The 26739-nt window shown below is 44.0% G+C and overlaps 1 long non-coding RNA gene across 1 annotated transcript in view; it reads left to right on the forward strand.

Moving 5' to 3' along the window:
* Nucleotides 1–20827, forward strand: part of LOC136359911 (uncharacterized) — a 34035-nt gene extending 13208 nt beyond the window's left edge. Inside the window, exons 2-4 of the long non-coding RNA XR_010743377.1 lie at nt 19217–19382; nt 20113–20256; nt 20638–20827. This is a non-coding gene — a long non-coding RNA (uncharacterized lncRNA). The remainder of the gene's footprint in view (nt 1–19216; nt 19383–20112; nt 20257–20637) is intronic.
* The last annotated feature ends 5912 nt before the right edge of the window (nt 20828–26739 follow it).

A 26739-nucleotide genomic window follows, 5' to 3' on the forward strand; every position in this document is an offset into this window, starting at 1 on the left:
CCAGTCAGGCATGAGGGGATGTCACAGCACATTGCCTGTGATTGCACATGATGGTAATACTGTCTGTAGTCACCTGGAGGCAACATCCCTGGATATGTTAATGACACCTTTGCCTGCAGCCTGCATGGTGCTGTGGTTCAGCATGTTTGAGCTGAAGGTTTGTTTCTGTACTGACCACAGATCTTGTGCTACAGAAATGCCCATGCAGCATCTTGGGTGGCTCTCTGTACCACCTTGTGAAGCATCTCCTCCTCACATACCAGAAGAGCAATTGTCACATACCCAAGAGGAGATGCAAATGGGTCATTCTGTAGACACTATACTATATGGAAACAGGATCACAAGCAGAGAAGGCGGAGTCTAACACGGGATATCACAAAGATACAAACTGCTGGAGATCGTTAAAAGGTCAGCAGGATTTGGCAGCAGTTTGCTAAACCTCCAGGGACTAGTGGGTCCTGCATGCTCTGCAGTCTGGTCCAAAAGCACCAGCCATGGAGCATGAGCTGCTCCAAGGGCCACGCAACCTGCAGAGGTGGACTCTGAGCCTTCACAGTGAAGTCCTGCCCTCTGAAGCAGAGGTGGCCCAAGATGACTGAAAATCAGTTTATTGGCCAAATATCCAAATAAAAAGTAACTTTTCAGAGTTTCCACCTCTGAAAAGCAGCAAAGGTGGAAAAAGTCTCAGGTCAGAAGCAACAGGGTTTTAGGCACGCTTGCTTGCAGAGTCACAAGTGAAAGTAGAACCAATTCTTACAGCCATGACCAAGATAAGAAGACAATCCACATCAAACACAGCTGAATTTGGGTATATAGTCATCTTTGGCCCACTATGTTCACATGACATAATCTAAAACTACAGGAAACACAAAAAGCCACAATCACACACATGATGTGGGAGAAGCAAACCTTCACCAAACCTACCTCAGAACTTCAGGAGAAGATATGAAAAAAAAAATCCAGATGCTCAGAAATACTCTGCTGGACACATCCCTCAGATGATGTTTTGTTGTTTAATATAATGTTTAAAACATTCTATTATTGGCTGATGTTCCTCAACCAATCAGTTCACATCTGGTTTTTTTGTAAAACCACTTCATATTTATCCTCCCAGAGAACTTTTTTAAACAGTAGTAGATATTTTCAGAGATGCAAAAGGAATTCTGGATTAGTTCAGTTGTTTTGTTTTTTTTTCAAGATGAAGAGAAATTTGAGAGCAAAACCAGTTTCTATTTACTCATCAAGACCTTTCTTTTATAATACAGATACTAGACATGAATATGGAAAAATAATGATGGTTTCTCTCATGAACTGAAAAGTACCTTTTATCCATAAAATGTCTCAAAACAATTACAATCAAATAATGAAAAAATCCTTGAATGGGAAGCAACTGGTTTGTCACAATTCAGACAAATATTTGTTATGCAAAAGCAACTCCTATTTTAAAAGGCAGTGCAGGATATTTGGGAATGTTCTCAAGAGCTCTGTTCCCATCTCTGCAGAAATATAAAATTACATTTTTCGATCATTTGCATCACAGCAATGGGTCAAGCATGGCAAGTCCAAAGGCACCATGGCTGGGTGTAGGAGCTGCTTCTGCCAGAAATTGTAGACATTTACATCATGCATGTTCTGGTGTTTCCCGTTAAGTTTTCTTTCAGTTTACAGATAATCCACGATGTATGTGTCTTGCCATTTAAAACTAAGAGAAAAACCACAACAGTATTTTCCATGTAAGCCAAAATCTTTCACATGTGCCAACTGCCAAAGCAGACAAAAGAGCTTTGATCATAGTCAGACACCATAACTAGCTACTTGTTTTAATTACAGAAAGTTTTAGCTATTATTACACGACAGGCTGGCACATTCAGCACATGACATAATTTTATGAAAGCTTTTCATTTCTCTCAGCACAGCTCCAGCCCTAGGCTATTCCACTTACAGCAGAAGCATCAGTTTGAATGAAGCCAGGGAGATATCACAGACCTACGAAACCCAACCATGCACCAATCCCACTCCCAGCTGGGTTGGAAGAATATTATTCTCAGTGCTCCATCCAGGGCAGAGCTGTCAGCTGCCCACAGACTGTGTTTTCTTTTGTTCTTTTAATTTTTCAGGATGAAACAATTCTAAATCTCTGGGGTTTTTTGGGGGATATATTGCCTATTGCTTTTACTTGATGTTGTCCTTCTATTTATAGTACATTAGCTGTTTTAAGTGGCTGATGAGCTAACCTCCAAAATATTGAGTGCTTTTGTGCCTGAATCTCTGTCAGACCACCAAAAGAACAACCAGTCATGGCACAGGTCAACCCAAACATTTTTATAGGTATTCCTGGGCTAGTACATGTTTTCAGCTCTCTTAGCAATATTGAATTTTTTGGCAAAGCTTTCTGTGAACAAACTTGCAAGAGTACTGATGAAGAGCAAATCAAAGGGGCTGTGGTAGTCCTAAAAAAAGGCTCTGTGATTTCTATTTCAACAAATGCTTATGAAGACTCATTTTCTCAGAGCTCTGGAGCTCTAATCCTCATCTATTCAGCCCATTGGAGCAAAATACCAAATCACATCCCCTATCGCTGCATCTAATTTCAAATGAAATCAAGTAAGCAGAGTAATAAGAATAAACACAAATAATCAGTGGAACAATAATATGGGAACTGGTTTAAAAGAATATCTTTCCTTTGGAAAACACTATTGGAAAGCAGTGTCAGAGTTTAATTTCAGAGATTTCTGTTTAATGTCAGAGATTAATTTAACAGTCATTAAAACATCTTATTAACTGAAGTGCTAATTGAGTGCTTGGCAGGAATAACAGAGCACTACTATACACATAAAAATGGCTAGAATTTGAAGAAATTCTGTGGTTTAACATTTCATTGCTTTTATTACTTGCTAATATAGGTTTAGCTGGCTTAGGTGGCCTTACCTACCTCATTTGTACCTGTTTTGAAGATAACATGCTCTAATGGCACAGTCTCAATTGTCCTTAGGAAAAGTTAAATCTATTTGCAGTCCTTTTGGCTGAAGTCTTCCAGACTGGGCTGAAACACATGCTTTGCAGTGATGCCAGAATTTGCAGGCAGAAAGGTGCAAACTGCTGAGCTTTGAGAATTCTAAGTGCCATGACTGCTGACACGATGGGCACTGAGAGAGGCAAGGTGAGCACTGAGGGAACAACTGCCCCAGCTGTTCCAGTAAAGGACCCAAGGCCATGCTGACCACCACCGTCCCAGGACTGGTATTTGAGTTCCAGAGTAGTAGGAATTTTTTTTCTTGTACATGGATATCTGCAGTCTGTAGGGAGAAGTTAGACCAGCAATGCTCCTTCCTCTATATTTGATGCCAACAAATGGTTTGTGGTTGACACATGTTGCTTCCTGGGTCCTCTCATCTCTTGCATCCATAGCCTGTGAAGGAATCCTACCATGACTCTACACCGACACAGAATGGCCACAGATTGCTGTATTTTGCTTTTGGAGATACAGAGATCACCTCCACCTATTCCTCCACCAGCACCCACAGTAGGAGAAAAACAACTATTTTTTCTTGTCCAAGGAAAGCTAAGGCACCATATAGCTTGAATTTTGTGTGAGACCTCAAGAGAAGTATATCCCAGCACTGGAAGTGTTACAGGGACACTTAGCTCCAAACCTTTCCCTTTGATAACTACAAATGGAGGTAGGTGGTAAGATCACTCCTTTAGGGCAACCCAAAACTTTAAGTCACATCATCTAAATTGAGCACAGGAGGAAATAATTTGAGCTCAGCCCACCCTAAACACACGACAGATACTTTGAGATCAAGTGAGAGCAAACAATACAGATGAAAAGTTTAGAGTCATGAAGTCTGTCAAGTTTAAAAACACCTCAAGTTGTTTTCCAGCCCTCAGCAGGGTCACACCCCTAGCAATTTGTGTTTAGATAACAGAAAGCAATGGATGAAGCCTGGATTTATGGGCAGGCCACTGGCTGACCCAAGCTCCCGACTTGTGTGAGGCTGCAGCATGTGCTGGGAGTCTTTGTTGTGATTGCTGTACCTGCAATGAGTGTGGTTTCCTCCAGCTCAGCAGCTGCTGCCATGGTGGTCTCACACACAGCTGCCTCAAGCCTGTAGCCAGCAGCCCCTGAAAGGTTATTTAGCTCAAGCTTAAAAGCTGCTCAAGTGCCCTTGATGAAGCTCCAGTGAAGCATGAGGCAAGCAAGAGTGACCAGGGCAGGACTGGAAGCTGTACTTGGGACAACGTTCAGGCTGCCAGGCTTGCACAGGTACCCAGCACAGGTTAACAAGTGCTTCAAGTCGTCTAATCCACTAGGAACCTTGTTCAGAGGAGGGTGGGAGGTTTTGCTGCGTGTCACGTCCCCCAGCCACCTAGAAATGACCAGCCACCAAACAACTAGTGCTTATTAATAAACTTGCTTAAGGAAATTGGCTGGAGTCTTACTTTTCATTGTGCTGAATGAATGGAGCTAAATATAATCCAGAGCTCGTTTTGCTGGGTAACAATGCAAAAATAAAACTTCCTGTTCTAGCAGAAATCCCTTAGTTTAAAAGTAGAAGCTTCTCTAGGCTGGGTGAAATTCTTCAAATCTCAAGAAACACTGAAATCACTCTCTAAATTCCTCTGTCCTCTCAAATATAGATATTATTTTAATACTCTGTGTGTGGAGTAATGTAGTATCTCTCTTAGAACCCAGCTGAAAGCAAAAGTTGTTTCAATCAATGAACTCTCAGATACAAAGGTACTGCTTGGCTTAAGACCCAAATTCAATAATTATTTTTTCAGCTGAACTGGAATAAAGACATTGTTTAAACATGTATCTGTCATCTCACACTGCCTGTGGCTGGCTGGTGGATATCTATTTCTCAGCATCACTGTGGCAGCTCCTTATGTAAAAAGAAAAAAACATAACCATTTCCTCACATGACTTCATTGTGGGATTAGACCTCCTTACTCCTCCTTCCCTGGAGCATCCTGTCAGGAGACAGTTTCAGGTGCTAGCAGAGCCTATGGTGAGTGTGCAAGTGCACACTGGTCTTTGCAAACAGGCCTGTTTGTGTGGCAAATGTACAAAACACAGAGCCTCAGCTTCTGATTTTTTTGCTCAGTGCAAAATGAATCACAGGCTGGTTGGGCTGCAGGAGAGAGGGGATCACTGAGGAACTGGATGTTCAGCAGTGGCACCACTCCCAGGGCTGGGATTCTGGAGATTGAGCCATGTAAAAATACTTTAATCCCATGAGGCTCCTCTCCTTCATTTTGCCACTGGTTATGTTACAGACCCATCAACTTTCTGATGAGTTTTCCAGGATCAGCTTTGATCCCACAGTGCTGCCAGTGTGAGCAGCCTCCTTGCCAAGACTTATGCTCCAGGAGAACAAGGACCTGATCTATGAGCCCTTTTTTTAGCTCTGCAGGTGCAAAATCTGGTCTTTTCCCTTTGTGGCAGCACCATCATTAATGGACCTGAACTCAGTATTGCCAATAAACACTGACTGTTCTCCTCCTGTGTGTATAGCTGCAAAATGGTGTTGGCCTGCATTCAAGCCCCATAGAACTGTGGTGATTCCCTTAGATAAGGAAGTCAAGGTGGTCAGGTCAACCACAGTTGTGGGTGGGGTACTGAACGCCTAATGGGTGACAGAAGTTTTAGGAGGCTTTAAAGCCAGAATAAGATTTGGTGAGGCCCCTGGGCAGAGCCAGATTGGTACATTTACTTCACACATCTGGGGTCAAGGCACTTGGTCAAGGGGTACAAACAAGGAGGTGGGGTGAAAAGAGAGGTCTGTGTTGGAGGTGAAGGGTGGGCAGGAGGCCATGATCTCAGGGTAGGAGTGAAAGGAGGTGTGAAAAAAGGGACACACTGGGTACCTAATAGGGACCTGCTGATGATCTCTTGGATGTCTCCTGTACAGGAAGGTTCCTGGAAGGCTCCTAGGAGGCCATGGGCTTGCTGTGCTCCTGTGCCATATCTGCAGGGCTTGCATAGACAGGTAGTTATGTCTGCAAGATTTAAGTATTGCTGCAACCACCTATTTGCTAATCCTCTGCTTATGAAGGGCTGCAAGTGTACACAGATAACAGACAGATCACCTTACTCTGTACCAGTGAGATCTGGGGCATCACTGGTCTTTTCAAGGCTGGGTGACAGCCACACTGCTGCACAGCACATCACATAGGGGGAGAAAACACCTTGAAAAGCATTCAACCCAAGGCAGCAGCACTCAGGTGCAGCTACTGCATTAAGCATAATTCCACCTGAGCTGAACCTGCTCGAGAAAGTCAGCATTGTCAGTTTCAGTTGCTCCTGCAGCTCTGGTGAGTTTGAAAGTTAGGAGCAGCCTTCAAAATCTGTATGCGTGCTCTCTGTATTGCCTGTCCACCAAGTGGCCTTTTGACCTGGAGCAGCACCATGCAGCACTTTCCCTCAGTGTCCCATGACTCTGTTTCTCCACAGGGGACTTTCCTCACTCTGAGGCTACCTCCACCTGCTGCATGATGAACACATCATCTGGAGCTAGGGCTGTCCCCTTGGACAGAGCCTGAGATGCTCTGGCACAGCCACAGGCCCTCAGTGTGGGGACGGCTTGAGAAAGACAGGGCACACTGCTGTCCACAAGTAACTGAGATGACTTTTGTACCTCAGTCAGGCCCTGCAGAACCCCCCAGGCTGTGGGGAGCGGCTAGAGGATGCAGGAGCAGATTCTGTGCTCTCACCCTGTGCTTTGATGCTCGTGCCTAATGAGTTAATCAGCTGCTTGTTGTCGCGCCTGAAATATAAATAACAAACAAGCAGAGGATGAACTGGTAAAATAACAACAAACAACCAGAGGATGAACTGAAAAGAGCAAAAACATTTTCTGGCATATGCTCCTTTGACTGCAACATCAAAGATCATATTAAGATTTTTGTAGAAGGTTATTTCTCTGGGTTTCTTAGCTCCAAAATTATCAGGAGTGTCAAGATCCATTTGCAGGAAGATCTTCTGGGGAGGAGGACGCTGCTGAAAGGGCAGAGATGTTTAATATTTCACGAAGGGCATGCACAGACTAACGCACAGTTCTCAAAACATCCTCATTAAAAAGCTTTAATTAACATTGGTTCAAACACTAGCAGACTTGGAGATTCACATGTCTTGGATACATTGGGGGTGCTGTGCATTGCACCAGTCCCAGTGGGAGCATCCATTCCCTCTGCCAGGGGTGCATCTTGACCCCCTTCCTCCACAATCTCCTTTTATCACCATATTGAGTTCCCTCATCTCGAAGGGCCAATAAGTATTTTTTCCCAACATGCCAGCCAAGTAACCATTCATGCAAGAACAAACCAAGTCAACAGTGTAAAGGGAGCAGCAGACATGATCCTTTCCCTTTTAAAGGCTTTAGTTTCAGTTCCCCAGTGCCATTAATCTCATTAACCAACTACCTGGCATCTGGACTAGGCACCCCCTCCTCCCACACAGGCACAGGGAGTGCTTCCCAGCCCTTGGCCACCTTGTCTGCATTTTGGAGAAAGGACAAGGACAGGGCTTCAGATCAAGCCAGACAACAGAAAAACAACCCCATTTAAATAAGGGGCTTTTTTCAAATGGAAAAAAGATGCTTATTTTCTCACCCAGAAGAGACAGAGTGCCTTACACTTTCCGAAAAAGTTAATTCGCAAAAAAAGAGATGTAGGGAAAGGTGGGTCAAAAAACATCCCCAGTGCTTTTTGTTCCTTGGGCCAGGAAGGGTTTTGGGGCTCTCTAGGGCAGTGCCCTGCTCCAGGGGTGTGCAGTTATGCAAAAACTGAACATCCACAGTGATCTGGTGCTGCCTATCCCATCCCCATCACAGGCACTCACTTCCATCCAGGAACTCCAGCCTGCCCTGACATCTGCAGCTGCACAGACCAAAAGGAAAGGTCAGGGACTAAAAGGGCCAGCAAGACCAACCAAATTTCCTGACGACAGCAACCCATGAGGAAGTGCCCTTTGCCATCAGCCACTTTATCTGCACAGAGATAAGAGGAAGGAGCTGCTCTCTGGGCGGACTGCTGCCCTTCCCAAGCACTGCTGCCACTCCACAGCAAAGCCATTGAGGAGCTGGGTGGCAGCTCGTTCTGCACTGCCTTTTACAGTGTTTATTAACCAGGCTGGAGTCACATTCCCAGCAACTTCCTTTGGTCAGCACTGACATGGCAGCAAGCCATGTTGAGTCAGGACTGCTGAGTATGTGCCTGAAGGACTCAATCCTTGGACACGGATTGGCTGGAAGATGCCATCCCTGCACATGGATCCACTGGAGGATGCCATCCCAGCATGGAGAGCAGCTTGCACTTCAACCTACAATAGATATGAATTTCCACTCCAGAGAAAATACATTTTAATTATGCAAACTGTATGCGCATTTTTAAAACATAGGGAAAGAAAAAACAGGACCTGTTCTTATCTTTTTGTGAAATCATTATTCATTTGAAATACATGGATAATTAACCACATTATCATGCAAATTTAAGTGAATTGAGCTGGCTGAATTAAAGAGACTTCACCTACCTAACCATAAAAATTGCAACACGGAGCTGTCGCAACCAAGCTCTGAGCACTATTTTTAGTGCAGCACTGTAAGAGAGGGCCTGTGGGAGGGCATCTTCCAAAGGAATGCAGACAGTATCTTTTAGGAGGAATTAATCCTTAGAAAACCATTACTAGCTCTCACGAATGGCAGAGGGATATTTTTCTGGCTGGGCTGTAGTTTATACACAGAGAGCCACATGCACCAAAAAAAAAATCATGACTCACTGAATTTAAGGAACAATTTACTGAAGCCAAGTTTTTAAGTGCTCCTCCTTCTGCTCCTGGTCCCTTGGCTTGCTGTCCTTGAGGCATACCAGCCCTTTACTGGTGAAAAATACTTAAGTTAAAAATTCTTATTTACTGCCTCTGAATGAAAGCTGTTCAGATTTTTCAGAATTACAGTCCTACAAAGCACTCATACCATACTTTTATTTACCTGAAAAATACCCAGCTACTGAGATCAACTTCTTTCCATTTCCTGTAGTTTTACAGCACTGCATCTTTGACTGTCAAGTCTTAGGCACCAGTGTTTGAAGAGGACATGCACAAACACTTCCCCTTATCAAAAAAGGACAATGAAGACCCCAAGCAGACACTAAATTGTGATTTTTCCAAAGACATTTTTGTTCTTCATTGGTTTTTTGTTCTTTGGGTTTTGGGGGGTTTTTTTGCCTGTCCACACATTAACTTTGATCTCTGTAAGAGAGTACAGCTCATGCTTAGGAAGTATCTTGGTTCTTGTTCAGTTGTAGCCTTGTGTGGGGAACCCGTTCCTGGTCATGCTTCCAGGACACTGACAGGTATTTCCGGCATACTGGCATTGCAGAATCACAGGAACACAACAAGGTGGCTGATTGCAGATGCTGTGTTAATGAACACTGTCTTTAGACATCCACAAACAGTTAAACCTGGGTATCTTTGTCCCCAATACCTTCAAAGAGATAAACTGAGAATAGGCCTGTCCAGGCTAAAATGTTAACACATGAAGCATCAAAATCATTGATTGAGTCCCATAAACTCACATTTTACTGGTAAAAAGTACTTAGCAGCAGCATCTTTGAAAAAAGTTACAAATGCCATATAAATGAACATTTTGAGATGAACTTGTGTGGGTGTTTTTAGATGCATCATCCTCACTCTCTTCCTCCCTTGTATATCTTACCTCAAAAACATCTGACCCCAGGCACAGTATTCAGGAATCTTTAGATGAAGGGGAATGCAGGAGTTCCCATCTCCCTGAAAGTTACTGGGACTTTGGTTGTCCAAGTGACTTCAGCAAACAGGACTTCAAAGCCTTTCAAAACAGTACAGATGAAAAAAAAAAAAATAAAGATTGTAACTAGCCTAGGATTTTCAAATACTTCACTACTTTTTTCTAATGGAGATGATTGCACTTATCAGCTTATCCAACACTTCAAAGGGCAAGCAGTGGTGGTCAGCTTGGCTGCCCATCCCTAACACCAGCCCTTCCTTCAATTTTTGCCTCCTGCTTGTTGAAACTTGGTTTTGATTACACATCCACGGGGGAAAGATTTACATTTTCCTACATGTCTGCAAAACACCTGCCACAATGTCTGAGCCCTCTAGATGCAATAATAATAATAATAATAATAATAATAATAATAATAATAGTAGTAACGAGCACGATTCCCAGTGTGCACGGTGTGCAGCGAGGCAGCTGAGAGCCCGACTGCCAGCAGCTTTGTAGTCTGACATCTAATTAGCAGCAAAGGAGAGGGTGGAGGAAGGCCAACTATAGCAGACGAAGAGGGAAAAGCTCCTGGGAGAAAACTGGAGTGCTTTACAAGGTGGAGTTGCTCTGCTCACCTGTGCTTAATGAAGATGCTGTGACTAAACACTTTTAAGGTATCACTCCAGAGAAATCCCTTTGTTTCTATTGGGAAAGTTTGTCTGGATGGATTTGAGGTCCTTTTCTGCTACTTAAGGAATTCCACAGGCTAGCACAGACCACAAAACATACCTAAACATCAGCAGAAATCAAGAAGCAGCAAATGAACAGGGATTGCCAAGCCACCAGGGAATGCCAGGAAGTGAATATGGGCTGCACCAAGGACAGGCACAGGAAATCTGCTGAGTCCCAAACCCCCCTGATTTATCATCCCGGTGCAAACCATCTGCCCAGTACATGGTCAGCCAACCTGATGCCTCTAAGAAATCCCACCTGGAAACCCAGCAGGCTGAGACATAGAGCAAAAGGGACCACTTGGGTCATAAACACAGCTCTGTGTTTCTGCAGGGAACTGAGCCACATTTTTCACTCAGAATGAGTGAGTGGGTGAGTTGGTGAGGGCTATGGGTGGGGATTTTTGTTTTATGGGAAAAAATATGTAATTGTGGAATTTGTTTCCTATTTTGAAGCAGGTAATAAATTTGTCATGGATTGCAATTAAAAATTGTTTCACATGAGGCAGATCAAAGTGTTTTGCATCTGTGAAATCTGATGTAGGCCTTTAAAAATCGTAAATTATATTTTTCTATAAAACTGAAAGACTTTGAACCAAAACATTCCAAAATATAGAAAAATCTGGAGCAATTCGAATTTATTTAAATTTTGTCCAATTCAAAGCATTTCTTCTAGAGAATTCTTTTCCCAGCATATCAGCATTTCCAAGTAGAAAAAACCCACTCATCCCAGTGTTTCCCATCGCTGGTGCTGTTTTTGCACCTCTGCTCAAAAACCCATAAAACTTTTGAAGCTGGAGAAGGCAGCTTGTGCTGGCGGCAGCTTGTGCTGGCAGCAGCTTTGGGGAATGGTCTCCCGTGTGCTGATGTGAACCCTGTTGGGACACGCTGGGATTGCCTGGGATACCCAGAGCAGACACCCAAGCATTCCCCCAGAGCCTTGTCAGCCAGGCACACACGTGGCCAGCTGGTTTCTGTCACCGCAGGCAGAGCTGGAGGGCACGGCACACGCGGCTGCCTCTGCACAAAACAGCACCCTGCCAGGCATTTTCTTGTCTCAACAAATTACCCTGAAGTGCCTTAAAATATTCAGTTTACTGGAAGAGATTGGAGAAACATGAAGACATTTTGCTGAGCTGACCAGAAAACTCTTCTTGCAAACAGTCAGGGCATGATGTAGCACTGCATCAGAAGGTGAGAAGGAGATGAAGGCACAACAAAGCAAATGTTTTGCAGTGACATTTGTCCTGAAGTGTAAATTAGGAGCTGGAAGGGCTCAGTGACAGTCCAGCACATAACAGTAGCCTCTGAGTGTGCATCAGAAGCCAGAGGCAACAGCCCTGCCTGCAGGACCAGCTGCCAAGGCAATGCTAAAGGTAGTCTAAAAATAAAGCACTTATCAGGGTGAGAAGGGCTGAGTATTTCATCACTCTGCCTCAACTGATGACTAGCAAAGCATAAGCAAGGAGGATTTCTGTTTTGTTAGGAGCTGTTTTCTGATTCACAGATTGCTGGGCTTGGGCAAATACCTTTGAGTGACTTTAGCCTTGTGAGGACTTTGTGTGAGCACTGGGCTGCACCATCCCCCACTCACCAGCATCTCTGCTCCTTTTGGTGCAGGACAGCAAAACACAGCATTTTTACAGAAAAAAAAACCCCAACCCAAACACATAAAACACTGGCTAGTCCAACACCTGTAAAAAGCAACAGGTTTGGTGCTCAGCTCCTGTTCACCCTATCTGCGCTGAATGGAAAGGCAAGCAAACCTTTCCCTGCAGTAGGAAAAAAAGCTTCATCCCATCAGAGTGACTTGACAAACTCCGTCCTAGGAGATTTAAGGGACATTTCACTGAGCACACGTGTAGGTTTGATTCTCAGGGCCTTGCATCCACGGGAGACAGGCAGAGAAAGGGCAGGGAGAGGAGCCTGACAGAGGCAGAGCATTGGCAGGGCAGTGCTGGTGGCGCTGCTGTGTCCACGGCGCTGGGCCCCTCTCCGCAGGCTATAGGTAGGCTTTGAGCTGCATGGGGCAGCTTCACGCCCTCGTCCACACGCTGGGACAACCTTTAATACACCTCTAGTATCCAGCATCAGCCGCTCTCGCAGCACGGATCCTCAGGCTACTTTCCCACAGCTGAGACAAGGAAAGCTCCCCGCGCACGGACGCGGTGACAGGGATGGCACAGACACGGTGACAAGCTCGGCGCTGCCATGCGAGGCACGCTGCCGCCGCAAGGGAGCCCTCGCCGTGGGAAAGCCTTTGATCTAACCACATCTCCTAGGGCCGCCTGCCGGACTCCGCTTCCACTTGGGTACCTGCTCTTGTAAACACCGGCGCCGGCGCACGCAGGAGCCACATCCTGTCATCCCCTTGTGCAATCTGCTCGGCCACCCCCTCCTTGGCCACAGCGCAGAGGGGTTGCGACACGCAGGGAGTGACACGTCCGTGTGGGGCAATGCGGGGCTGGTTCCCGTCGGGGCGCGGCCCCGGCTCTATCCACCCGCACGCACCCGGCGTTTTATGTTTTAAGTGACCAATGCCGACTTCGTGCATAGGGAGATGGTTTCTGCAAATATTTCTTCTCTCCACAGGAACATACATCTGACTTTATAATTCATGCATACCTGGGAAGTTCAATCCAGTCCCACTGGAGTAGCAAGCTTGGTGGGAGTTTATTTATTTAAGAATGCATGCAGTAGCATGGAAAAAAATCAAATCTATCAGAAAACTTAAGTCTTAATCCTAAACCAGCTTTGCTTTTCATAAAATATGGTCTAGGGAAACTGCTTTTAAAATGTGGCTTCCATGTAGCCTTAGCTTTAGTATTGCAATCCCCACAGAACAGTGTTACAGTATAATAATTAAAGCATTTACAAAATTAAGATAATCTATGGCTGATCCAAGTTTCTATGGAAATTTGGAGGCTATGCTGTATGCAGCTGTTCCCAAGTAATGCAAAGATTGGCTATAACTTTATTTCTGAGTCTGTTTGTAACTTGGGGAATAATTTATCTATTCTGTTTACACAGTTCTCAGCTTGCACAGCCCTGGGGTGCAACTTTTCTATGATTCCCAAGCAAAAGGATGCTTTATCCTCTCGGCTCAGCCTGAGCAATTAGTGTTCTTAGGCTTAATGAGGCACCTCTGCTGAAAGGTTTGGGTGCTTGCTCTGGTGTTGGAGACATTGCACTGAATGAAATCTACCAGAAGAGCAGGACACAAGGGGTAGACTGCAAACCCTTGCTCACACTGGCCTGTTGTACCTCCAGATCTGGCAGAGGCTGTGCCAGATGATGGGCTGTGGATATGGGCCCATCCCTGTTGGCTCCTGCTAACAGGTTTTAGTGAGCCCATGAAAGGTAAACACAGACCAGAGGAAGCTGAAAAAAAGGCAATTGTCCCCCAGGATGAGGCTAGCATCTTAAGGGTAGGAAAACAGTTCTCCCTAAAGTTATGGGCACCTTTATACCTGTCACCTTATTAACACTTTCACAGACTCACACAGATCAGGGGAGGCTTTTAAATGACAAGGAAAAAGGGAAAAAACACCTGAAAAAGGATTTTAAATGCAATGATGAAGGACTTTGGGGGCTTGTACTTTATAAATCAGGCTGATAAAAAGCTGGACAGCCTGCAACTTCTTGTGGGAGAGCAGAGAGCAGGCACTTGCTACCTGCTCACCATCTGACATGATTATGTTTTACATTCACTAACTTATCTCCAGTTAGTCCATGGCTGATATAAGCAGTTTTCACTTTGCAATGTTAAATTACTAATGAAGAAAGTATTAATAACTTCTAAGCAAAGAAAGCTGGCCAGAGGAGCAAAGCTCCAGCAGCTACACAATGGCCCCAGGGGTGTAAAATCTTCAAGCCTCATTGAAACAACAGCATGAAAATCTGCTTTTTACAAAGGGAAAGAAAAACTCTGCCAGTCAAGAGTGCACAGAATAAAATCTTTCAGCTGAAGTAAGGCTGGAGGTTCCCATCCTGAACAAATATTTAGCACCATTCACCAAATGAATCCCTTAGCATTAGTTTAAATTCAAATCAGAAAGTAATAAAGCTTCACAGTGGGAACTAAAAAAAAAAAAAAAAAAAAAAAAAAAAAAAGCCTAAACAACTAAAAATGAGCCAAAATACATAAAAAAATCTCCCAATCCCACTATTTTAATTCCTGTTTGTATTTAGGCACTGCAGAACAGCTGAGTTACCGTTGGGATGGAGGTGGTGATGGCTCAAAAGTGTCATTGATTTTAGAGAGTAACTGTATCCTGAGGGCCTTAACTGTATCCAGTCATTTCTCAGTGAAAATAATTTGCAAATAAAGATACATATCCCCAGACATAAAAAAGTCTGTCAAAGGGGGCCGACAGGAATGCTGGAAAGGTACTTTTGACTGGAGCATGTAGTGACAGGACAAGGGGTACAGCTTCAGACTGACAAGAGGGCAGGTTTAGATTAGATATCAGGAAGAAATTCTTTACTGTGAGAGTGAGGACAAGAGGTTTGAATACATATATTTTGTATTGTATAAGCATGTAAGCCAGGTTGAGATCAACCTGAATTTCTCTGCTTTCCCAAAGGGCAGGATCAGCTCAGCCCCAGCAGGCACAGACTCTGCTCTGATGGAGAGCAATGCCCTGTTTACCCTCTAGTCTCCCTCACTTATGCGTGGGGAATAAGGAAGGGGTTTTGATGTAACACAAGAATGATTTCCTAGAAAACAACAAGATTTGCTGAGCTGCCTGTGCTAACGGGTTGTTTGTAGAAGCACAGGTCTCTCTGTGTGCATGCCAGAGTTTGCAGCAATAAATCACGGGTTCACTTGGATGCATTCCTTATTGCCTGTGGATGCCCTGTTGCTAAGTCACACAATTATGTCATCGTGGAGCATCTATGACTTTTTTGTAGTTGTGTTTCTTTTGTTCCCCAGAAAATCTTCTGGGTATACAGGCTTCCTTAAGGCAAAATCTTAAATTTCCAGTTACATATTACCTAGATTTTGGTCATCATCTTACCTGCAACCTGGGCAGCCCATGAAAACATGTTTCATATGGTTCTCTGCTGGGTTATAACAGCAGCTACCTCATCAGAACTGCTAACTTTCCCTTTTTTGGGACAAAGCAGATAAAATATTATAGGGTTTAGTAGTATCTGTTTCCAGAAGTCCTACATCAGTTCCTTATCATCATCATAATAAACCATGACAATACAAAAACTGAACTAAGATTTATCTGAGATTAACAAACAGATCTCCTTCAATATGTTAAGAAGCCCACTAGAAAGTAATTTGCAGTCTGCTTGCTTCCTGGCCTAGAGAAGCTCTGGATGCCCCATCCCTTAAAGTGTTCAAGGCCAGGTTGGATGGGGCTTTGATCAACCCAGGCTAGTGCATAGCATCCCTGCCCATGACAGATGATCTTTAAGGCTCCTTCCAACCCAAACCACTCTGTGATTCTGGTTTGCAGGACACCACCTCTCTTACTCTGATGGCCAGTTTTCTTGTTTCTACAATTACACTGTTTTAAAACCAGAGGCTAAAAATCTCTGCACGTATTGAAATCTCTCCTTGTACACATAAAGGCTTTGGATTTTTTTTTTTAATTATTTTGATTATGGTATTTTCTTTGTGACTAGTACTGCTGCACACATTAAACCAGCTCTGAAGTTAGACAGCAGTTAGAGCAAATGTTAAGATCATCAGCCACTTAGGTCTATTAAAACAGAGAACTATTTTTGAGGCAATCCAAGAAACACAGCCCAGCTGGCCAACAACAACACACCTTCCTCGTAAAGACGCAGGTTTTTGTGCAGCCAAGGAGCAGCTGCATCTGACCCGAGTTCAGAGGAGCCTGAGTGCCAACAAATAATGCAGCTGCAATGTAGATACATCCTGGGAACACTGTCCTTCAGTTTGCTTTATCAAAAAAGGGGGGAGGTGCGTGGCGTCCATGTGTGCTGTGAGTGTGGGACAGAGAGATGCAAGAGGAATCTGTTACAAAGAGCAAACGGGAGCCAGACCTGAAACTGTGACAAGATGGTGCAAGCTGGGATCCAGGAGCACATGAGTTTCTCTTGCAGAACCAGTTGTCCTCATCCCTTGCAACTTTGGTTTCCACTGAGAGGGAAGATCCTTTTTCCTGTCAGAAGACAGAGCATGTCCTTCATCAGGCTGCAGCATTTGCATGGCAGAATGCATTCCCGATTAGAAATAGACACAAGCTACTAATTCATTATCAGCTAAAAATTACTTTTATGAGGTCTTTAAGGTTTCTTTTTTTTAACTTCCTCTGTTCCCCTTGAAATTTAATAAAAGAAAAACCCATGTTAAACTTCTAGAGTGTTTTAATTCACTTTAATTCTCAAATACATCCCAGACTTTTAAGAATAAGGGTTGTTGCCTAATGTTCATCCCAATGGCACCTTTCAGGCCATACTGCAAACTGCAAGGATCCGTTAAAGAGAAGGCTACACCAACATACATTCTGTTGTATGGCTGCTTTGCCTTGTGCTCCCGAGCAGCTTGGCCATGGTTCTTGGGATCCAGAGCAGAGGGGTGGGAGGGCAGGAGCTGCCTGGTGGGAGCTTCACAGGAGCTCCATTGGCATAGGGGCAGCCTGAAATCACGGTGAAAAAAAGGAAGGGTTTTGGTAACAAAACTGACCTTTATGAATATTGCGGGTGTCATAAAAATGTCTGCAGACAACATGCCTGTTGGCCAGAAACAAGGAACAAGGACATGTGTACACATGCAGGGCACACCAGGAGGCATGGAGACTTTTCAGCACCTGCTTTTAAATAATTCAAACTGCTCTTTTCAATCCTACCTCAGGCAGGCCTCCAATGCGTTCCTGGCACCTGCACACTGGCTTCACAAGGTTTAGTCCTACAGTCTACATCCATCCTTCCCTCTCCTATTTGATCAACAAGTTTGTAAAATGCTGACTCTGCAGGGATTTTTCCATTTTTCTCTGAAATGAAACTGTCACATGGAAAGGAGAACTCATCTGTTGTACCAACGTGTGAGATAAAAAGGATGCAGATTTCAGAATGGAAAAACAATAATAAAAACAAAAAGACACCAAGGCCATCTTTAAAACAGAAGCAAGAGGTATTGAGTAGGGAAGGGCTAAGTACCTTGTTTATATACATCTCAAGTGCTTTTTGTTTGTGGAATAAAAAAAGAAAAAAAGATATCTGGATGTTCATAATCACATGGGGACATTACAGGATCATTACACTTGTAGACTTTCTGTCTTCCCCAGTCCATTAACATCCCATCCCCACACCTCAAGCAAGATTTCCCTGGAGATGTCACCTTCTTTCATCACATCTAATATCTAATAAAGATATAAGAGAATTTAATAACAGACTGCACAGGGGAGACTTCTGTTCAAATAGCCAAGGTTGCAGCTGATGAGTTTCTGCTACAGAGGCTTAAAAAGTATGAGAGTGACCAGGAAAATGCAGGGTGTTGAGTTTTGGAGGTCATGCCAGCAAAGCCACTGGTATCACCCCAGCCAACCCAAAATTTGTATGAAACCAGACATAAAAAGCTTGTCCAGCCTTTCCAGCTTTACCTGATTGAGTCCAGCTCCCTGTCACTTGGCTCTATAAATTTACAAAATTCTTTGGACGGGGCCTGCCTTCTCCAAAGAATCCCAAGACAACACAGCAAGACGGAGAAGGAGACCAAACTGGTCAAAGTGAACTTGCACCCCTTTTAATCACACCTGCTGAATTTAACAAGGTATTCCTGGATTGCTTAAAAAATCTGCTGCCCTGCTTGAGAAAGCAGACCCTTATTGGTCTCCTGCTGAAATAAGTACTTGCATGAAGAGCACAGTGTTTTATGGCCCCTCTCTCCCAGCCCTGATATAGTTTCCATGGCCAAAATTTTCAGGGAGGACCATTGGGTTCAGGTATTCAATTTGAAAAACCTTAATAAGCTAATGTTTGGGGTTTTTTTATCTGGAGGTGAGCTGCATTGTCATAGCAGTGGTCTTGTATAAAACAATCTCAAAAATTCCAGAAAAACTGGGAAATGAAGGTTGCAAAAACAACACATCATTTCTAAAAATTGTGGCAAGCTAAAATAAAGCACACTGACCTGACAGCTGGGTCTTGAAGTTCTGTATGGCTTATTCATGCAGTGCCTGCCAGGTCCTTTGTCATTCATCTTTCACAAATCTGTTCATGTATTCATTCTGCAGAGGTGCATTGGAATGTTTTCTATAAATGCTTTTGCTGCTGGAGATGGGTGATTGGCTTCATGATTCTTCTCAGGTGTGTGTTTAAATGGAGACGGGAACAAGCCAAGTATAGACAGATGTCTGGTTACAAACATTATATATGTACTATTAGGTAAATATACATGAGAAAAGGAAAACGTTTATTTGCTGAGAGACGAGCCAGATAACCAGGGGCAATGCTCTTAAGAGTTAAGCTTCCAGTTTTGCCACTGGTTTGCTGAGGAGGACAGATATGCAAAGTATTGGTGGTACCTGCACCAAGGTTATTATTGACTAAAGAACTTTCACTCCCCCTTTCTCACTAAATCTGTGAATTCAGTTTTTACTACATTAAAAACATCTCAGCTTTTTCTTTTCAACTATTTAATGTAAATTGCCAGATTTCTTGCAGGCTTCAGGAGAATCCTTCCAAAATGGTGTAGGGTTGGTAATAATCTCTGGGCTTTTTATCAGAAATATCTCTGTTTTTCTTGTTCCTTCACAGGCTCAGTGATTCTCTCATTCTGGGCTCCTCACACCTGGTGTCCTCATCCTGCTTTTGGAGATCTCACAGACCTGGTGCATCACACACTTGTGTGTCACTCACTTCTGCCACCCCAGGGAGTGCTCACTGCTTTGCTGCCAGAGCACTGAGCCACAGGGAAGAAGAGGTTTGTAAGGTCCAGAAACAGTCTTATGGAGAAGAAAGGAAATGCTGAGCATTGGCTACTTGGCAAAGGCTGCGTGTCTGCTGCCGTTGTGGAAAATGCCTGGGAGGCACCACTAACCATTGCTCTTTGCTATGGGCTGGCTTGTGTCCACACCACTAAGGACCAGTGCTCTCTGAAGGGCAGTGGTTACCTTCAGCTATGCAGCACTTGGCTTGGGTCTCCTCTGGGCTGCCTCAGAGCCCCACAGACCCCAAGACAATAATTATTGCATTGGGCACTTTTTTTAAATTTGAAATTGTCTAAGTGCTGAAAGGACTGGGTGGCAGCCTGCCAGCACGATGTTTTTCAGCAGGATCTGAAGGCATTTTGGGTTCTACAGCACAGCATGGAGGACAGTGGGCATGAGGTCTCCTAGGATGGCTGGAGGGCCATCCAGGGTAGAGTTTGGTCCAGCTCATGCCAGACTCTTCTGTGCAGCCCTGAAAAAAAACCTTGTCAGTCGTGTCGAGGTTTCTCCTTGGGAGAAACCAGTTGGTTTGCTCCAAGCAGAGACAGGAGGGAGCTCATATGCATGCCACGGAGACAGCCAGTGAGCAGAGCCCGGGGGGAACAGAGGCAGCCAAATTGGCTGTGCAGACAAAAGGTGCTCTCATACCCCCACTGTGGTCTCACCCAGTGAGATGTTAAACACAGAACACGCAATGCAATTTTTCCTTTCCATCACCTGCAGGATTGGCAGCAGGTCCCTTGCTGGTCACTGTCACAGCCATCAGTCTGGAGGTGACTCTGGCATGTGCTTCTTCAGCCACCATGAACTCCTCAAGCTTTGTCAGTTGAGTACAACCTTCGTGCCTTGGCTCTGCAATTTTTAAAGGTCAGTGTGACTAAACAGCAATATGAAGACCATATCTCTTTTAATTAGCCCTTGGTTTTGGACCTGTCTAGGGGTTTAAGTTCAGTCTTAACCTTAAGATGTTAATATACATGAAACACCTAAACCAAATTAAACAGCACACAACTGGCAGATTTCAGTACCCCCCCATCCCATTTACAGTCCACATTTGCTGTCATTATTCTCTATCATACGCAGTCTATTTACAGCAATACATGAAAATGTTTACCTTAAAATATAAATGTAATTATAAAGGTATAATTACAGATATGCCTGCACCTCTTTGAGCCACCTCAAATTACAGTTTCAAATTATAACAATAAAAAAGGATCAAATTAATGACCTTGATTAATTTCATTACAGAGTGGAGCGAGTGCCACTCAGCACAAGGTAAGCTTACACTGCCTGACCTCATTTCATCCGGCCTCTTCCCTGCAACACAAGAGCTCCCGATGGCACATCAGGTGAGTCGTTCCTCCCAAAGACAGTTGCTAAGCAATCAGCTGCAGGGTTATAAATGTTGAGTGCTTGATATACAGCACATGGGGGTAGAGATTAACTCTTTTTTTGTTTTGTTTTGTTGGGTTTTTGTTTGTTTGTTTGGGGGTTGTTTTGGGGTTTTGGGGGTTTTTTTTTGTTTGTTTGTTTTTGGTTTTGTTTTGTTTTTCTTTCCCGGTATTAAGGGAACCAGGGTGGTTCACCTGAGCTGCACTGAAGGAGTTTGGAATAAGAAATCAACCCAGATTTACGGCAGCCTTCAGTGTTTGTGTACAGATTGAACTGATTCATCTTGCATGCTATGTACCGAGTTGCAAAACCTTGCTATATTAGTGATTTAAAAGGAGGAACAATTTGATTTGTCATTACTAATAGGGATGTAACTAAATTAGTCTCCCACATACTTTATGCTGATAAGGTCTTGCTTAGATTTCACTTTGTAGATTTACATCCTCACTAGCTTTAATCACAGCTAAGAAACATATCGTATGAGTAATACTATCATGAAAAACTGAAGTATTTTCAGAGGGGTTTAGAAACCCAAGAAAATCACAGAAGTCAAAATCAAAAGTAAGCTTTAACATTCAGCCCTGTGTTGTACATTTGATTAAATATTAATTCACAGCAATGTGTTGGGTACTTACAACCAAGCTCTCTTGACCCATTTGAAATGCACAGTCACGTATATAAACTTGGCATTTGAAAAAGGACAGGTCAATGCTGTAGATCCTACTTAAATCTTTTCTACAGTTTTTGCTTAATTAGTGATCTAACCTCACTCACTCCTGTAAGCTGTTGACTTGCTCGCAGTTGTGGAATTAGGAAAATATTGCTGTAAGATAGACATGCAGACTCTGAAAAATTATAGTCTCTCTCTTTGATACTTTTTTTTTTAGTTTTTTTGGTTTGGTTTGGGGTTTTGTGTTGTTTTTTTATTGGTGTGGGGTTTTTGGTTTTTTTTTTGAGGGGGGGTGTTTTTTTATCAAAACAACAAGAGATGAAAGGAAGACAAACAAATCCTGGTTTAATCAAAGAATTTGATGTCTCCTAACAACAACAGGAATCATGATTGGGCTGCTTTCTGGTTAAAAAGAGGAGAAAAAAGCCACTGGGTAACTTCCTGAACTACTTAGTGGGATATAATATGAGAAAAAAATCAAGAGCCACACTGTGCAAGCTGGGAAGCTGAAACACCAGACTACAGCAAGACACCTCAGCATTTGTCTTCGTCAGTGAAGCTGGGAGTAGATGGTGCAGGTTAGCAGAGTGCTGCCTCGGCCTCTGCCCTGCAGCTTCTCAGAGCAGTCATTACAGCCCTGACCATGGCCAAAACATCCACAACTATCAGTGAAAAATTTGCTACTGTCAGCCCTTGCTTTGACTACCAAATAAATTCAGCACTGGGATGGAGTCACCTTTTTTTCCCCATCCACAGTCATTCCTCAGTGCCAACATCTTGCACTGAAATTTCTTGAAGGTTTTTGCTTGTGCAAAATTGTTAATAGCATTTCATTTGGTATCAAAGCTTTGATCTCCCCACTTAAATACCACATTAATGCAGAGCTCCCCTGGGTGGATGAGTTCACAGTATTAGTTAACCTCTTCTTCTGGAAGTCTCAAATATGATTTAGAAATAATTCTGTGCATTGTGAAAGAAACAAAAAATCATCCTTAATTGAAAGTATAAATAAAAGGAATTTCTATCCTTGGACTAACCCAAATTCACACAGCAGCTTTGTGCTGCTTTTTCACTGCATTAAAGGAAAATTCAAATTCTGCATGTTCAGCCTACAAGTCTAACTTCTGGTCAGAAAGCGGAGCATTTTCCTGAATACCATAAAGCACCTGTGAGCAATAAGCTAGCTAAATCCTCACAACATTTAGATTTTGATCCTTCTTTTGGGAATAGAAAGTGAGCTGTAGATTTTGGGAACACTGAAATTTCATTACTGCTGTCAACTTGTAAATGTTTTATTGCTATTTAAAACCCCTTTCAGAAACCCTTCAAGGTGTTGTTGATTTGATCCACAAAGGGATCAAGCTCAAATTTTGCAAGGAGCCTCTCAGCCACTACCCACAGACTTCTTATTGAGAAGGTGCTTGTGGGTGCCTGACCACATAAATGCTGATGGAGCAGAGCTGTCTGCAGTCTGAGCTTTCCACCTCTCTCTTCCCAGTAGCTCTTGGGTGTTCTTAAGCACAAAAACAGATTTATGGGGACTTTACCACACAGTGCCAGAAGGCTGCTTTTTGCTGCTGGTAGCAGTCACTTCATTGCAGGATCAAGCCTACACTTCTTGGTGGAAGGGGTTGTTTATCTAATTACATTTTTATGTTATATTTCCAGGCTCTGATGTGTAACCAGTCAATTGAATGCTGCAATCATTAAGACCTGTTCTCATCCTTCTGCCCCTGTGATTCTTGCCAGCCTGGTCCTGGGCAGGACCAAGGCTGCTGTGGAGGCTGCAGCACCAATCCTGCCATCCTTCACTCTGTCTATAGGCTGGCAGAGGCCAGAGCCCACATCCTCTTGTTTGGGATGACTTCTGCAGGTGCTGGATCGTTGCATGAAAGCAAGAGCACCATCACTAGCACATCCAGCATTGTGCACCATCGTGCTGCTAAGGTGGACTGAATCCCAAATTAATTCCACTACAGATGTTCTCTCAAGGGAAAAACAAATCCCTGTTTAGAGTGGACAGGGCTGCCACCTGGAGGCACCCCAGTTTTGCAACATAGTCAGTGGAAAGAGGGAAGCGTCTGTGTCAGGTGACTGCAGCTCCAGAGATGTCTGACCACTCCTGCAGGATATTTATGCAGCCACGTTTTGCAGCTGGAAGACGTCAAGTTTGGCACCACGGTTAAGCAGAGGCTCTATGCTAGAGGCTTCTCTGGGGTTCAGGATTTAATCAGGGAGCACAGTGGTTATTCGTCCCTAAACTCAGCCAGGGCACTCTCAGGGGTTTTCTCTCCAAGGCCCATGTTCAGGCAGGACGCAAACTCTCTCCTATCCGTTGATGTAAAACATAAATAAACAAAGACCTAAAGCACTTCCATCTTCCCCAGTAACCTCAGGCGTCTCACAACCCCCTCATCTCTCCCTGATTCTCTCTGGTCAGCACCAGACTGTTTTCTTTTCCAAAGAAGCCTTGCAGAGGCAGTGCCGGGTTCCCGGAGCACGAGCAGGAGCTCAGCAGGGTTGCGACAGGGGCTTGTGGCACCGCGATGCTGCGTCAGAGCCCGGCCGGACAACGTCAGGCGGTTTGAGCAAGAGGAAACTGTTTCCAAGACACCAGCCTTCTGCAGATCTCTTGAGAAGTCAGGGGCAAGGAAGAAAAAAATGCAGCCAAGCATCCAGCAATCTGCCCTGTCAGTATACAGCGACCGTCCGCCCACTCCCCCTCTCCTGCCCAGGCTGCGGGATGAGTAGTTTTGCCTTGCCTAGAGCAGGTTTTTTTTTTTTTTTTGGTTGGGGTTGGTTTTGTTTGTGTGTTTATTTTGATCGTTTGTTTGTGTTGTTGTTTTTGTTGTTGGGGGGTGGGGGGATGGTGTTGGGTTTTTTTGGTTGTTGCTGTTTTTGTGGGGGGTTTTATATGACATTCTGGGCAGCAAAGCAGCTGAGCAAGGAGATGGAAGGGAGTTGTGGAAGTGCTTGCTGCTCCTGCCATCTCACCTGGTGTGCTGGCCAGGGTGTTTTCTCCACCTTTGTGACCACAGCTATGTCCTGGAATTTTGTCCTGGAAGTGCAGTTCAGCAGCAGTAAAGAGAAGGACAAGGAAAGGAGGGAGCCTCTCAGGAGAATACAGGAGGTCTGTAACAGGAATGAGAAACTGTTCAAACATTCATGTCCCACTAGAAAGTCACCATCAGCCTCTGCCATTCAGGGGCATCACTGGGAGATGCACTTGAGCAGCTGCCTCCAGCAAAGGCTGTTCTCATAGAAATGCAGCTCTGAGGGATTTTCTTTTTCCTAAATAGCTGATGTAGGGAAAAGGCCAGTGTGACTGTGGGAGTTCCAGGGTCCATGGAAACACCACCACTTTGGCATCTATTTTTGTGTCATGTGCAACATGTGGAAGACAGACTGGTTAGGGTTTCAAATCTCTTTTACTTGCCTTACCCAGAAAAAGTCCTACCTTTCATTGCCCCTGCCCCTTGCCTTACTCCAAATCTTCTGTTGGCTCTGGTTTCTCAAACCATGTGAAATTTTCTCTCTCTCCCAGCCTGGGTGTCCTTAGTTTGCCAAGGCTTCTGCTTCTTGTGCTCTGTGCTTTCATGCTGAAAAATTAATGTGGAGATCAGGAGCTGAACTCAAACCAACCAACATCATGGGGCAGTTAAGGACTCCAAACCCAAATCTTATTTGAACAATTCCCACCACATCTCCTCCCACAGAAGCAAAGACCTTCTCAGCCAAAATTGCTTCTTGACATCTCCAATTTGTACCTCATCTGAAGAGGGTCAGGGAAGGAGTTAGTCTGACACCAGGGAACTTCAGCTGAAGCAGAGGAGAACAAACCACAAGGTCAAACAGCCTCCCCCATCTCAGTATCAGCCGAAGATGACAGCATTCCCCACTCCCTGGAAAGGAAAGATAGGACTATACTGCACCACAGAGCATCTACACAGCCAACAGCAGAGTAAACTGCTGCCAGCAGGATTTTACCCCCTTATGTTCACAGACTGTTAATGTACAAAACTCATATTCTCCAGTTTGTTTGAAAACATTCAGTGCCTCTTGTTTTGTTGTATTTTTTAATTATTATTTAATGTAATTTGTGGCTTGCTTCTCAGAGCTCAGCTCCAGCATCTCCCTGGGCCTGGCTCCTCTCCCATCACTGACAAGCACTGTCTTTGCAGTTGGGTCTTGGTGCTAAAGGAAAGGCAGCTTTAAATTCCCTTTCTACCTCTCTGAAGATAGAAGATTATGGAGGTGTAGAACCACTCAGGGATTTGAAAAGCAAGTATCAAAAGAAACCTTATTCTGAAATATATTTACTGAGTCCTTATTTTAAAAGGAATGAAGATTTTTCTGTCCCATAAGAGCTTCCATTCTGCACAGACTGGCAGCACATTTCCAAAGGGAAATCAGAACATAAATGTCAAAATAAATAATATTTCTCCATCCAGTACAGCTCAAAGATAAGGAAGTTATCCTTCATCTCATCCATGCAGTAGAGGTGTGGGTGCCCAGGCAGTAGAGCCTAGTATTTTCAAGGAACAGTTGGATCATTTAACTTGGCTAATCTGGAGGTTCAGTTGTTTCTCAGCAAATGCAGTCACTTCCATAAAATAAAGTTACACAAAGAAAAGTTGCCATTTTATTCCTGGAATGATGTAATGCTCTTAGAACAACTGCATTGGTTTTGTCAAGAAGCAATTCCTTCATCCTTTCAATGCCCTTTGGGGTCCCTGCGGTGATAGAGCCACATCAGGACAGAGCCATGGGACAAAAACCCTACTGTTATTAAAACACACAGTCTGGAATGGGGTTTTTGACAGGCAGTTTCCCACCATTTTTAGCTTACTCATATCCACAGATATGTATGAAACTGTCCTCCAGAGGTTGCTGCCAGCCTAGGCCATGCTCAGAGCCCTCATTGCAGACATCCCTCTCCTTTGCCTTGTAGAGGGGGGGCTCCCTGCTTGATAAGCAGGAGGAAGAGAGTATGCTCTCCCTGACATGAGCTGGGTGATGTGCCTGAGAAAGGGCAGCTGCACTGACCTTCAAAGAGTTTTTCTGTTTTTAAATAACACATCAAGATACTTTTTTTTCATCTCTGTCCCCATTTTCACAAGAAATCCCAGTGTAATTTCCATGCTAATCAGATGAGAGCTTGCAAAATACATTTCCTTCAAGACGTAGGGGAATGCATTAACTCCAGGTGACCTGTGACTGTCAGTGACACACACAGTTTAAATCCATGCAAACGAAAACCTTGCCCACGCCACAGGCAAATACTTGGC

This window comes from Sylvia atricapilla, chromosome 4 (assembly GCF_009819655.1).
Source record: "Sylvia atricapilla isolate bSylAtr1 chromosome 4, bSylAtr1.pri, whole genome shotgun sequence".
Taxonomy (NCBI): Eukaryota; Metazoa; Chordata; class Aves; order Passeriformes; family Sylviidae; genus Sylvia; species Sylvia atricapilla.